Consider the following 13062-nt stretch of genomic DNA (forward strand, 5'->3'; position numbering starts at 1 on the left):
CTGCCATTCTCTTAATGATTATTTTATCAATAAAATAATCACCATCAAGGCTAACATTCCGATCGTGCTCCTACCTAACTTGCCGGATCATTCCCTCTCTTCCTCCTCTGTCTTGGATCGCTTCAAGCCTATTTCACCTGAGCTCTTCCGCAACCTTCTTGTTAAGGTCAAGTCCGGTTCTCCGGCGGATTGTGCACCCGCTCGGATCCTTAGAACCCTATACACCAGCTGCCCTACCCCTCCCTTAACCCTTCTCAATTCTTGTTTAGCTCTGGGTTCTGTCCCCTCTCTCTTTAAAACTGCCATTGTGCTTCCTATCCTGAAGAAAGCTGGCCTGGACCCCTCCCTTCCATCTAATTTCAGGCCGATCTCCCTTCTTCCCTATCTTGGGAAGATTCTTGAGAGCTACGTGACATCTTGTCTCTCCAATTACATCGAGGAGAATAACATCCTGGCCTCTCACCAGGCCGGCTTTCGACCTGGCCACTCTACTGAGAGTGTGGTCCTTGCGGTCCTGGATGAACTGAAAGGGAAGGCTGACAGCAATCTCCCCCAGGCCTTAGTCCTCCTGGATTTGTCCGCTGCGTTTGATACGGTTGACCATGCCATTCTTCTCGACCGTGTCAGCGCAGCGGGCATCCAGGGCACCGCCCTCTCTTGGATCGCGTCCTTTCTTCAGGGCAGATCACAGGCAGTTCACCTCTCTGATTTCTCTGCACCCCCCCTCCCGGTCACTTGTGGGGTACCCCAAGGCTCTTCTCTTTCCCCTCTTCTCTTCAATCTCTATATCCGCCCCCTCATTTCCTCTCTTCTTGAGCTGGGGGTCTCGGTGTATAACTACGCAGATGACCTCCAGCTCGTCTTTGACCTATCTTCTCCTACTCACTCTCTCCCCAAGCTCAGCTCTACTCTTGTCTTTATCTCGCAATGGATGAGCTTCAATCATTTGAAGCTCAATCCTGACAAGACAGAGCTTGTTCTCACCGGTGGTCCCTCTAACCCCTGGTCCTCTGTTCACTGGCCCCTTTCCTTTGGTCCTCCCCCCTCCCCAGTTTCTTCTGTCCGGACCTTGGGCATCAAGATCAGTAATGATCTCTCCATGCATGCGCACATCAGTTCTGTCGTCTCCTCTTGTTTTCTTTCCCTCCGCCTCATTCGAAAAATTTCCCGTTTTTTTTCTGTTGATGCCCTCAAAGCCATCATTTCTGCCCTTATTACATCCCGCCTGGATTATGGAAATGGCCTGTACGTAGGCATTCCGGCCTACGAAACTCGCCGGCTCCAGGCCATCCAGAACCAGGCGGCCCGTCTTGTCCTTCGTCTCCCTAAGTTTTCCCACATCACCCCTGTCCTTAAATCCCTTCACTGGCTCCCCGTTCATTTTAGATCCCAATTTAAACTTGCCTGTTTGGCTTTTCGGGCGCATGCCCGCTCTGCTCCTCTCTTTATCAATTCTCTAATCTCTTCTCACGTCCCTTGCCGTTCTCTTCGTTCGTCTTCTCTCTCTCTTCTTCACGTTCCCCGCTTCCGCAAATCCCGCACCGGAGGCACCCGCTTCTCGGTGCGGGCTCCCCAGATCTGGAATACCCTCCCTCTCTCTATTCGTTCCATTCCTATCTTTTCACACTTTCGTAAAGCTCTCAAAACGTTCCTTTTTCTTCAGGCTTTCCCTGGCTAAATCCCTTGGACTCCTGGCAGATACGGTTGTGTTCCTCAGCGCCAGGAAGCCGCTTGGCCGCAGTGCGCTCTAGAAGTTCTTTTTTTCATTTCATTTCATTTCTGGGTGGAACCTTTACTGCGCCCAGTAATTAACAGGTAGTGTAAACTTCGCACTGTTGTACCTCTCCTTCTCTGCAGGATCACCACTAAACTTTTTGCCTTTACCCTCCTCCACTATTTTGCTGAATTCTTTTTTATAGACTTTAGGATTCTGTGCACTTTACCACTGCTAACGTGCCAGTGTACAATGTTGTGGAAAAAAATTCCCAATTCCACGTCTCTCTTGAAATGCATCAATTGTCAATATGGGCATGCACTGAACAAATAATCTTGTGTATTTTACCTTTACTTTCTATATAATTGTACTCAATTTATAATTTGTATCCATGCCTGTATGAATCCCTCACTGCTGACGTGTTTTGAGCATCTTGTTCACTTCATCAGGGCAACTCTATACATTTTGCCACTCATTCAGATTCCGTCCCTGTACCTGGCATCATATTCTGTGGAAGATCTGTGTATTATTTAGAGTTATTATTAATTTTCACGGTTTGTTTAAACTGGATGCGACATCCTCTTTAGTTTGTGATCCTCAGTCCTTTTTGAGGATCAAATAACCGAGGGAAACGTCCTTCTTGAGCCGTTTAAAGCAACGAGGCACAGTGCTAAAATAGCATGAAAGCTGAGGAGATATATAATATTTTACTTGATTGATTATTAACTATATAAATGTAATAACATAGAAATGTTTTTCATAGGTCATAATTCAAATATAGGTCAACAGGTCAGTGGCCTTATCTGAAGCATCCTCACCTTGAAGACCCGCTACTGAAATAGTCAAAGTTAAAGAAAGTATTTGGACAGTTACACTTTGATGCAAAATCCAGAGGGTATGAATTCTGAAAAAAACAATGAGACAATTCCAACGTGTATGATGATACTGAGGAGAAATACCTTAATTACCTCCAATGTGGGTTTAATTGTATCTTTAAACAAACGTTTAGGTCATCTCACTGTGATATTCAGTCTGTTATTTTTTGATAGGCTATCATATGTGGGCTTTTATTTATGAGATACAATAATACATTGAAACATAACCTATTGTATTATCAATGATAATTAGTATAGTGTGGGTCAGGAATGCAAAAATTAAAAAAATAATGTGAGAACATTTTAAACAATATTAATCAACTTTCTGAAGAAATAGTTTTGAATCACAAATACGTGCATGTTTCAAATTTTGGGAAACGGCTATATTCGGGTAGCACTCAACTATACATTTTTGTAATGTAAATAATAACGTGCAGAGTTACATTGGATTTCTCTTGCAAAAACTTCAGCTACCTTGGTTTTTGAAGGTCAAAGATGAGTTAGTCGAAAGTTGTCATGGCAGACAGAGTAAGTACACCTAAAATTATTGAGGTCGTGTAATTACTGAAAAAGAGACACTGTTTCATTTTAGCAAATATGCACTTTGAAACTACTCTTTATAAATTCATATTTTGACGTTTGTGAATGGCTGTTTATTCAAAATGGTTTCTATATTTCATAATCACCTTGAGTACTGAAATATGCTATAAATTGGTATAAACTTTCCAATGCCATTTTAAAGTAATTAGACAAGGACTTCAGCAATAATTATACCATACATTAAGAAAACGTCCGTATGTACTTTCGAATTTTAGTGTTCACACATGAGAAGCATTTTCTCACTTTTTCTCACCTATTAATGATGGCTCTGTAAAGGGGCATGTCGCTAAGAACATCTATATGTATAATATAGAATTCCATTAAAAAGACAATTAAGAAAGATTACCCAGGTATGGACTGCGACATTAGCTGGACAATGGCTCATTTGTGTTATCGAGTGCCCATTTATAACGTGTCCTTTACATGTTCGTCAAATGATAGCTCGCTTGGGAATAGCAATGTCTCTAGTAGCCTCCACAACTTATATAAGTGTCAAATTATGTTAACATTTATTATATTAGGGATCATTTAAAGATTTCTTGAAGCTTAAATACCTTTTAGCAGCCACGGCTCGTATGAGAAATTGCATGCTAGCTCAAAGATCAAACAACTGTTCATATATATTGATTGATATCTATATATATATATATATATATATATATATATATATATATATATATATATATATATATATTCCAAAAATACCCTCGCAGGCAATGAACACGCACTCGAGAGAATCTTTCCTTTTCAAGTTCTTTATTGCACCATAGTTCTTGCAGCTGCAGCTGCAGTAGTATCAAATTGGGACTATGTAATTGTATATATGTAGAATAACCTTTTCTTCCGTAAATGTCAATGTAACACATTAACAGTTTCTTTGCAATAGAGGAATATGATGGTATAAGTGGTTATCAACCCCACGTTGTTATTGCATACAATTGAAGGATGTACATAGTATATAAATGCCGCAAGCCCACTGGAGGGCGAGAAATCATTTGAAATAACATACATGAGCCCACCAGAGGGCGAGATTGATTATTATTTTTGGTTGTTATGACTATACAAATAAGACAATAGTATAAGCACTGTGATGCACACAATTAATATTGTTCTTAGCGAGATGTATAATCTATGCAACTACATCATCCACAATCCTCTAGCATTGACAGGAAGTGTTGTAAATCACGTGACTTTGCACAAACACGCCTTATAGGTAGTTGAGAGTGGAAGATTATTGACCGTGATCAAGCCGTCTGTAGGCGGTGAAACGCGTTGGTATCTAACTGCAAGAACTATGGTGCAATAAAGAACTTGAAAAGGAAAGATTCTCTCGAGTGCGTGTTCATTGCCTGCGAGGGTATTTTTGGAATTTGAATTCGGCAGGGCTCTGCCGAGGAATACGCACCGGTGACAGAGCGCCAGGGGTCAACCAAGCTGAGCCAAGTTGTGGGATATATATATATATATATATATATATATATATATATATATATATATATATATATATATATGTTTAGACACATTTTTTCACACATTAATTTGAGGATCAGTAGTTCCCTTTAGATTACAACGTATCCAGAAAAATATAATTGTCTACGTTTATTAGAACATTTTGTGAAGATCAAATGTTCAGTTTTTCAAAAAGATGTATCAAGACTCAGAAGTTTCGCTGATAATCAGCATCATGAATCTAATTTCTGTATAAACTGGGATCACAGGAAAAATATTTTAACAGTGCTTCACTTAAGACAGATATAAAAGCATCCCAGACACAGGTCAGTATATATTCCTGTAGCTTCAAGCTTTCACAAGTTAGAGTCAGCTAATCCAGATATGCATTGTAACTAGTGGTCGAAGTGGTGGAAAAAAGTAGGGGAACTGCGGGGTGAGAATCAGAGGGCAGAAACAACCCGTGGATTGGGACCGGGGGCGGAGTCAGAGGTGTGGCAGAAAGAGCAAAATATCCCAATTTCTAGTATTTGTTTCCCATTTCACTAACTCGTTACAGCTTATTACATTATTTAAAGTAACCAATGGATACACATGTTTATTTTGTAATAATCAAGTCCACACAGGTTCAGGTGATTCAGAGAGGTTTATTGAGGATAGTTACAAGATCACAGCAAGACCATAAGGAGACCCCACCAGGAGCAGCCAGCAGGCAGCTCTGCCCAGTTAACTGTGACTATTTGACTCACAACATTCCATGGCATGTCATCATTGTAAGATTCTACAGGCAAGGCATGAATAACATTGAAGTTAGGATATCACATATCCCCCTTTCTCCCAAATGAACAAAAGAACAACAATGAGACAACAAGGGAGAAGAACTGAGAAAGAGAAAACATAGAGGATACAGAACCGTAAAACCATCGAAAGAAGAGCAACAAGAGTAAAAACGAGAAGCAGAGAAGAAAGGAAAACAAAAACATAGAAACCATCCTTCCTTCTATACATAACAGAAAAGGAGAGAAACATAACAACATCAGAGAAAAGGAGAAAAGGAAGCACAAAAGACTGCTCCAAAACACACCCACTGGCCAGAACAGGAATGAAAGGAGGGCTGAAAATAGAAAACTAACAGAACACAGGGCTAAAAGGTGCGAATAAACAGAGAAAGGACACACAACAGAAAAGCAGAGGAAAGTTCAGAATCCACAAGAGATACGAGAAGAATACCTCAGAAGGAAAACAGAAATGAAGAAAGGAACAAGGAAGATAAGGAAAAGTAAGAGGGAATTCCTCATACAAACACCATTATCATTATAATATGACAAGCTTGTAATACAAAGATAGAAGTGTATATTTCACAAAAGAAAATTCAATATAAACCGTACATACCTAGCAATGAAAGCATGAAATGCACTCAAAAAAGGCTTTAAAACGTAAGCTAAATATGTAAACTCAAATGCAGGGTGGGAACCCATGTTGAACCTTAAGGGGTGGAGATGTGGGGACTAACACCCTCGTATAGAAATACTAAAAATTGTGCACATGTGAAAAAGTGTATGGGTGTGAACCCAGAAACTAGACATGTGTGGATAAGAACCCGTAAACAATCTGTAGGTTATAGAGAAAGACAAATGCAACAGGACTGTAACCCTTGCATGTATCCCCTGTGAGAGGGTAGAACTGGAGTAATGTAAGTGTGTTAATTTAAAACAAATATGAGTATGAACTCATGACATATTCCAAACAGTAATAGGAATATTTAGGTAGGAACCCAAATACATGGGTAGGAACTTGTGCAACATAAAGCATGCATAAGGGACTCATGACAGCAAATCCTTGTATAGATCCTCTGTGAGAGGGAAAACAATATAGTGTAATAGACTGTTGATGGCGTTTACCAACTTGGCTTATACCTAGGGTCCATAAACATTAGCCGTAATAGAGCAGTAACACAGCATAAAGTAATATGTGCATAGGAGAGACACTGCCAATGCCCATCAAAGGAAAATGGTAATGACAAACTCCAGGACAGTGTGCGCAGGAAGAGTTTGTAGTTGCCCCCAAAAGTGTACAAGCGCTCCGACGTGGAATCTGTAGTTGCCCCAACAGTGAAGAAACGCCCCTATGTGCACAAAGCCGAAGATAGAAAAGTACCTACATTGTCTAGTGGGGAACAACCAAACCAGGAGAACATGAGCCGCTTCAGCCAAACTCAGAATTGCGACGCTTCAGCAATCAGTTGGTAAAACAAACAGGAATCAGAAAGAGAGTGGTGTGCTAGGGATGCAAGTACAGTTACACACAATCACAGAGGCCCAGGGTGTTCTGCGTTAGAAACATTCTTATGCACTCCACATTCCGCATCCTTGTAAGAATGTAAAACATGGCTGGTAAAGCAAGAGGTTGGCAAAAACTTGAGGACTTCAAAATGGAGGCACACTGTGATTCGCTGGTACAGTGTGGTTCTCGGCACATACGTGCATCAAAACGTCCGAGAAAGACAAGCAGGCGTTACAGAGGATCACATAGAGATGAAAACACTGGTATCACAGAGGATCATACAGGACTGGAAGAGCAGGTGTCACATAGAAGCCCACAGAGCTTCACACGTCACAATGCAGGTAGGTGGGCGCGCACTGGTTGAGACACGCGCAACAGCTTTTTATAAATTTGTAGAATACGGTTGAACTGGCACAGCAATGAAGTTGGTTCAAGGTGCACCTACTATCAAAGTGAAAAAAATTGCACCACAGAACAGGCATTGAAAAGCAGACAAACACAAATAAAAATGTACCAAGCGACATTGCTCGTACCCAACACAAGCGCTGTCCATGCGCTTGTCAAACAGTGCGGGTGCATGTGCCCCAAATCTGTCACTACTTTGAGACTTGCTGTACCTGTCAGAGTGCAGAGGTAACCCCTTCTGGTATAAAAAAAATACCCTCAATCGCTGGAAAACGTAGAAAGACAGACTCTGGTATGATGAAATAGAAAAGCAGACTTCGCACTTTGACACGGGGAATGTGGGGACATAAACAACATGTAGGTAGCAAAAACCGAGCAAGTAGTGCGAAATTAAAATCTTGAGCTTAATCCAGTTGTATAAGATTATTCATGCAGTATCACCATTTGAAAAAGGCAGACAATGTAGATTTGAGCCAACAGCACTCCTCTCGCACCAATAAATACAAACATCAATACAGTCCCACGTAAGATTGAGGTAAAATCCCAGCTGTCAGACCACGACTCTCACACACAGGTTGGGTACCTGAGAGAGACTGATGTCAGGAGAAGTGTAGACATAAATATGCATAGCAGCACTGGATCAGCTGTGCTATGAGCTAGCGTAGAAATTGTTGAGACGCTGTAAGAACAGCATGAAGCGCTTTAAACTCTTGTAGAAATCGTTGAGACGCTGCAGGGACAGCAGTCCAGTTTAAGTAACAGAAATCTTTCTTTGTGACTGCCCAGGCAGGCACTCTCTAGGCAGCAAAGAAGGCTGAGATTCACACAAGGGTGAATAGCATGCTTACCCTCACTGAAGGCACAGCAGATACTCAAGAGTAGATGGGCAGCTCCTGAAGCAGCATTACCATCACTGAAGGCACACCACAGGATGCAGACGTCGTTGAATAGCAGGCTTACCACCACAGAATGCACAGCAGAGACGCTTAGAGATGATGGGGAGTAAACACCCAAAACTATAACGGCAGCTCTTGAAGTAGCACTTCCCCAGATGCACAGGAACAAGTAGCAGGCTGCTATGAGCGACTGATGTAGAGGTCACTGGTGGGGTCAAGGATGCCAGTTGGAAAAAGATGCTTAGCATGGGGTACTGTAGAGTCTATACTGGGAGTTGCTTGAAGTTAGAAGAGGTGATAGATGCAGGTTCTTTTGAAGTTCGTCGTAATCAAGTCCACGCAGGATCAGGTGATTCAGAGAGGTTTATTGAGGATAGTTGCAAGATCACAGCAAGACCATAAGGAGACCCCACCAGGAGCAGCCAGCAGGCAGCTCAGCCCAGTTAACTGTGACTATTTGACTCACAACATTCCATGGCAAGTCATCACTGTAAGATTCTACAGGCAAGGCATGAATAACATTGCAGTCAGGATATAACATATTTAAGGTTTAATATGAGTGATTGACATTAAAACACATTCACAAAGTGGGATATGTTTCCTATCACAGAATGTCTTAAATATCCTTAAAAGTGGAATCGCAAGCCATTTGTTTCCCAGCTATGAAGTTTCTGTCATCAGTACTTCTCCCTTATTTCCACAAGAGCAGTTCAAACATGAATGACAAAATATCCTAGTTTGCAAATGTTTTCCACATAGATATGGCTCTGCCATATTTGCCACATAATACATCATCTGCTGCATAATCTGACAATTTTAATTCATAAATTCAGATCATCAGTTACTAAAAATATCACTTGTGCTGCTGTGAAGTGGAGGGCCATTTGCAAAGATTGACTGGTCACCTTTCTCACTGCTGCAGTTGTATGTTACACTAGTACTAATTTGGAAAAATCTTTGCAGAGACTGTTAGCATGTGTAAAAATGTCAAAGTAATGAAGTATCAGACAATTTACAGCACCACTAATACCAGTGTAGGGTGTCAGAGCACTTTACATCACACATATTACACAGACTATCAATCATATGTGTGTAAATCACTGTATAGGGAATGTTACATAAGACAAAGGACTACAAGGTGAATGAGTCACATGACAACCATACTAGTAGGCAGCATAGTTTAAGAGAGATTGGTCTGGAAAAACACAAACTCAGAATTTAAAACGTAATATGATGGTTGGGGGTTCTCTTTAATCATCAGAATTGATTTCTACCCAAATTAACCCTTTTTTGCAACATTAAGATAATCAACGACTGGGGAAAAAAAACATAACACTTTAATTTATACCTTGCAGTTTGCATGAAGCTCTTACATGACAGTTAATAGCTCACTGTTCTATGTTAGGATTTTAACTTGTTAATTGCAAGTAACAATAGGGTCTCTGACAAAAGCAGTAATCCCTTGACCTATTTACATTATGTGCACTTTGTGATCTGCATGGTACATGTTCTTAGCAGGAGGCACATTAACCCTCTGCACTGCCTTTCCATGAGTCAAAACGTCCACTAGACAAAACACCATCTCTCTCTACTAAGAAAATTATTCACTGGAATTATCATGACATTTTTATTGTTGCGGAAAATTGTTGGAGGCCAGGAAGGAGGCAGCAAGTGCTTTTAAAACCATATTATATGACGCCCCCACCTGAAGTCAGTGCCAGCCACGGTCCATGCAGGTAACAGCGGTGGTGCAGTGGGGCCAGTTAATGGGGGATTTCGAGGGACGATGCAGAGGAAAAATGTATTATTTATTTAAATTTCCCTCTGCATCGTCCCTCGAAATCCCCCTTACCTGGCCCCTCTGCCCCACTGCTGTTGCCTGCATGGACCGGGGCTGGTCAGGGCCTAGGGCCGTCGCACTGCCCTAGGGCAACCCTGCTCAAGGGTCTTGTGACCTCAGTGACAGAGTCACTGTCACTCCATGGTGTGCTGCTACCTAGGCCTGCCTGCAAGACTGGAGGTGAACTTCAGAATGAATTGTGGTGGGCAGGCCTTCAAGGTTAACCCACACTTGCCTCTGCTAGGGTCTACCTGCTGGTGCTAACACACCAGGCGGGATATTCACAAGGACTCAACTCCGAATTATCCCCAGCGTAACTCAACAAATGTGGAGCTAAATTTAACACCCCATTCACAAGCTGGTGCAAAGTGCAGACATCGCCTGTATTCCCGGGATAACTGCCCCTAACTTCATCTCCATGGTGGACACCACCAACTAACCATAAGGAGATGTAGAGTAGGTGTACCTGTGCAAAAACACACGAAAAAACACAATACCCCTTTCACAATGAAAAGCTTGAACTGCAATGCGATCCACAACCATGCGATAAGCCGCGGTAGCAGCAGGTATTTAACACCTGTCTCCTGCAGGTGTAAAGCCAAAGGACTACCTGAAGTAGGCAACGGATCCCCGTACACAGCCACACCTGAAGGACAAACTACGCCATGGAGCTACTCATAATACAGCTCGTAGCCCAAACAGGGCCACAACACCCACCGCCATTACCCCCAGGTCGCCACCACCCCCGGACCCGGACCTGCCCCCCCAGACCACCATAGAGGCAGTGCAGAGTAAGACAGCAGACCTACCAAAAACACACCAGTCTCACAGACCTAACGCTCAAGGAAGTCATTGCACAGTACAGGCTCTAAAGGGCAACCATCATGACCCATATCGCCCACAGGTCGACGGTCTTACCACAGCGGAGAACCAACATCCCTCCGCAGACAAAGCTTCTAGCTGTGCTGCACCTGTTGGCCTCTGGTACCCTACAACCAACAACTGCCAGAGTCGGCGGGGTCTCACAGCCATCCCTATCAAAGTTCATCACACCTGTCCTGGATGCCATCCTCAGCTTCATACCCCAGTATCTTCACTTCCCCCACACTGTGCAGGAACAGCAGGAGACCAAGCAAGGCTTCAATGCCATAGCCGGATTCCCGGCCGTGTTGGGGGCAAAAGACTGCACAAATGTCCCACTTGTGCCCCTTGCGGATACAGCACACCACTATTGTAACAGAAAGCACACACATTCCATCAATGTGCAGACAATAGTGGACCACCGGGGACTCTTCACCAATGTTGCCACAAACTACCCAGGCAGTGTGCATGATTCCTACATCTTCTAATAGTCCATCATCAACCAGCGCTTCCAGAATGGCACATGTGGAACTGGACTGCTTGTTGGTAAGTGCCACACACACCACATACCTCAAAGCCACCATCACACAATGCACAATTGTGGGAATGCACACATGATCAAACCACATACAACATGGCAATCAACATGCCCACCTACCAGACACGACAACACCACTCCGTGGTGATCCTGGCCTATCCCTGACACAATAAAGCTATATCATGGCACGACAGCCACACAACACCTGAACAGGTGTAGATGAGGAATGCAGCCATGTGCGAAGGATGCAAGTGACCCATGAATGGCAATGTACACAATGACAAGTGAGGCGTGGATGTGCAGGACAGACATGGGTAGGCAAACCACAGATATGTCCATGCAGACGTAACTGCTGGTGACAGGAGAGTAGCGAACAGTGGACGCAACCATGTCACATGAGGCTGGGGCTCAGATAGCGGAAATGTTGCTCGCTCCCCCCTGTGTGCGTGAACGTAGTGGGTGGGGCCTGAGTACACCAGGGCTGCACAGGGGTGTGAACAAAAACCCTGTGGCGCAGAGCATGGTTCTCTCCCGGAAAGGCCAACTTCACTGACAAGACGACACCTCATAGTCCGCCACGAGGCCAACACAGTGAGCAGGAGGGCCTGCGACCCTGTGTACCTGCTGCACCCCAGGACACCCATACACAGACCAAGCCTGCCCGCACCAGTGCCCCAAGGCCGCACCGCTCACCTGCTGACACCGTTGTGTGTCAAAGAAGGCCCACCACGAGCCGGGGCAAGCTTCACGCCCCAGTCCCCAAAGACCATCGCTGCCCCCACGACGCTGGCCCACATTACTCCTTTCTCATTGACATACTCCACTGGCGTCCCCTTCATCACAGTGGTCCCCACATGTGGAACTGTGTCCTCCTGAGTTCGGAATGACAGTGACCCCAAATTCGTAGCAGCGGCCACAGCGCCAGACTCAATCAGTGAGGCAAAATTCCATATGGCAGGCTGTCGACACGTGGTGCCACTAACCCTGTTCAACGCAAGCCAGCGAAACATGGTGCCACTAACCCTGTTCAACACAAGCCTGTGACACGTGGTGCCACTAACCCTGTTTAATGCAAGCTGTGACATGTGGTGCCACTAACCCGGTTCAACGCAAGCCAGTGACAAGTGATGCCACTGACCCTGTGCGCCGTGAGTGACTGTCAACCTCCAGCGGAACATCATTGGTGTCTGAACCTGTGGCCTGGGGGTTGTCATCAGCAAAGGGCAGGTGCGGACTTGGTGTCTGGCATGAGTCTGTGGCATTCATATCCTACATGGTGCAGGACACAGCTGGCATGTGCCTTGTGCATCATGCCCTGGGGGTTCACCTTCCACTGTTCACCGAGTCACTCCACGAAACGCTCCTTAAACATTGATGAAAACCTGCTCCACACTCATGACCCTATCCCAGTCTCCCGCAGGTCAGTGTCCCGTGGTGTGGGCCCATGTCAGCCGCTGTGCATCCGGGGCCACTAACCCCGTGCGACTCAAGTCATCCCCCCTTGTTGTCCTGCCACTGCTTGTCTGAGTGCCTGATGACTGTTGGAGTTGTTGGCAGCACCAGCTACTCCCTGAGGGCTGGCTTACACTCACACCACACAC

This window comes from Lissotriton helveticus, chromosome 2_1 (assembly GCF_964261635.1).
Source record: "Lissotriton helveticus chromosome 2_1, aLisHel1.1, whole genome shotgun sequence".
Taxonomy (NCBI): Eukaryota; Metazoa; Chordata; class Amphibia; order Caudata; family Salamandridae; genus Lissotriton; species Lissotriton helveticus.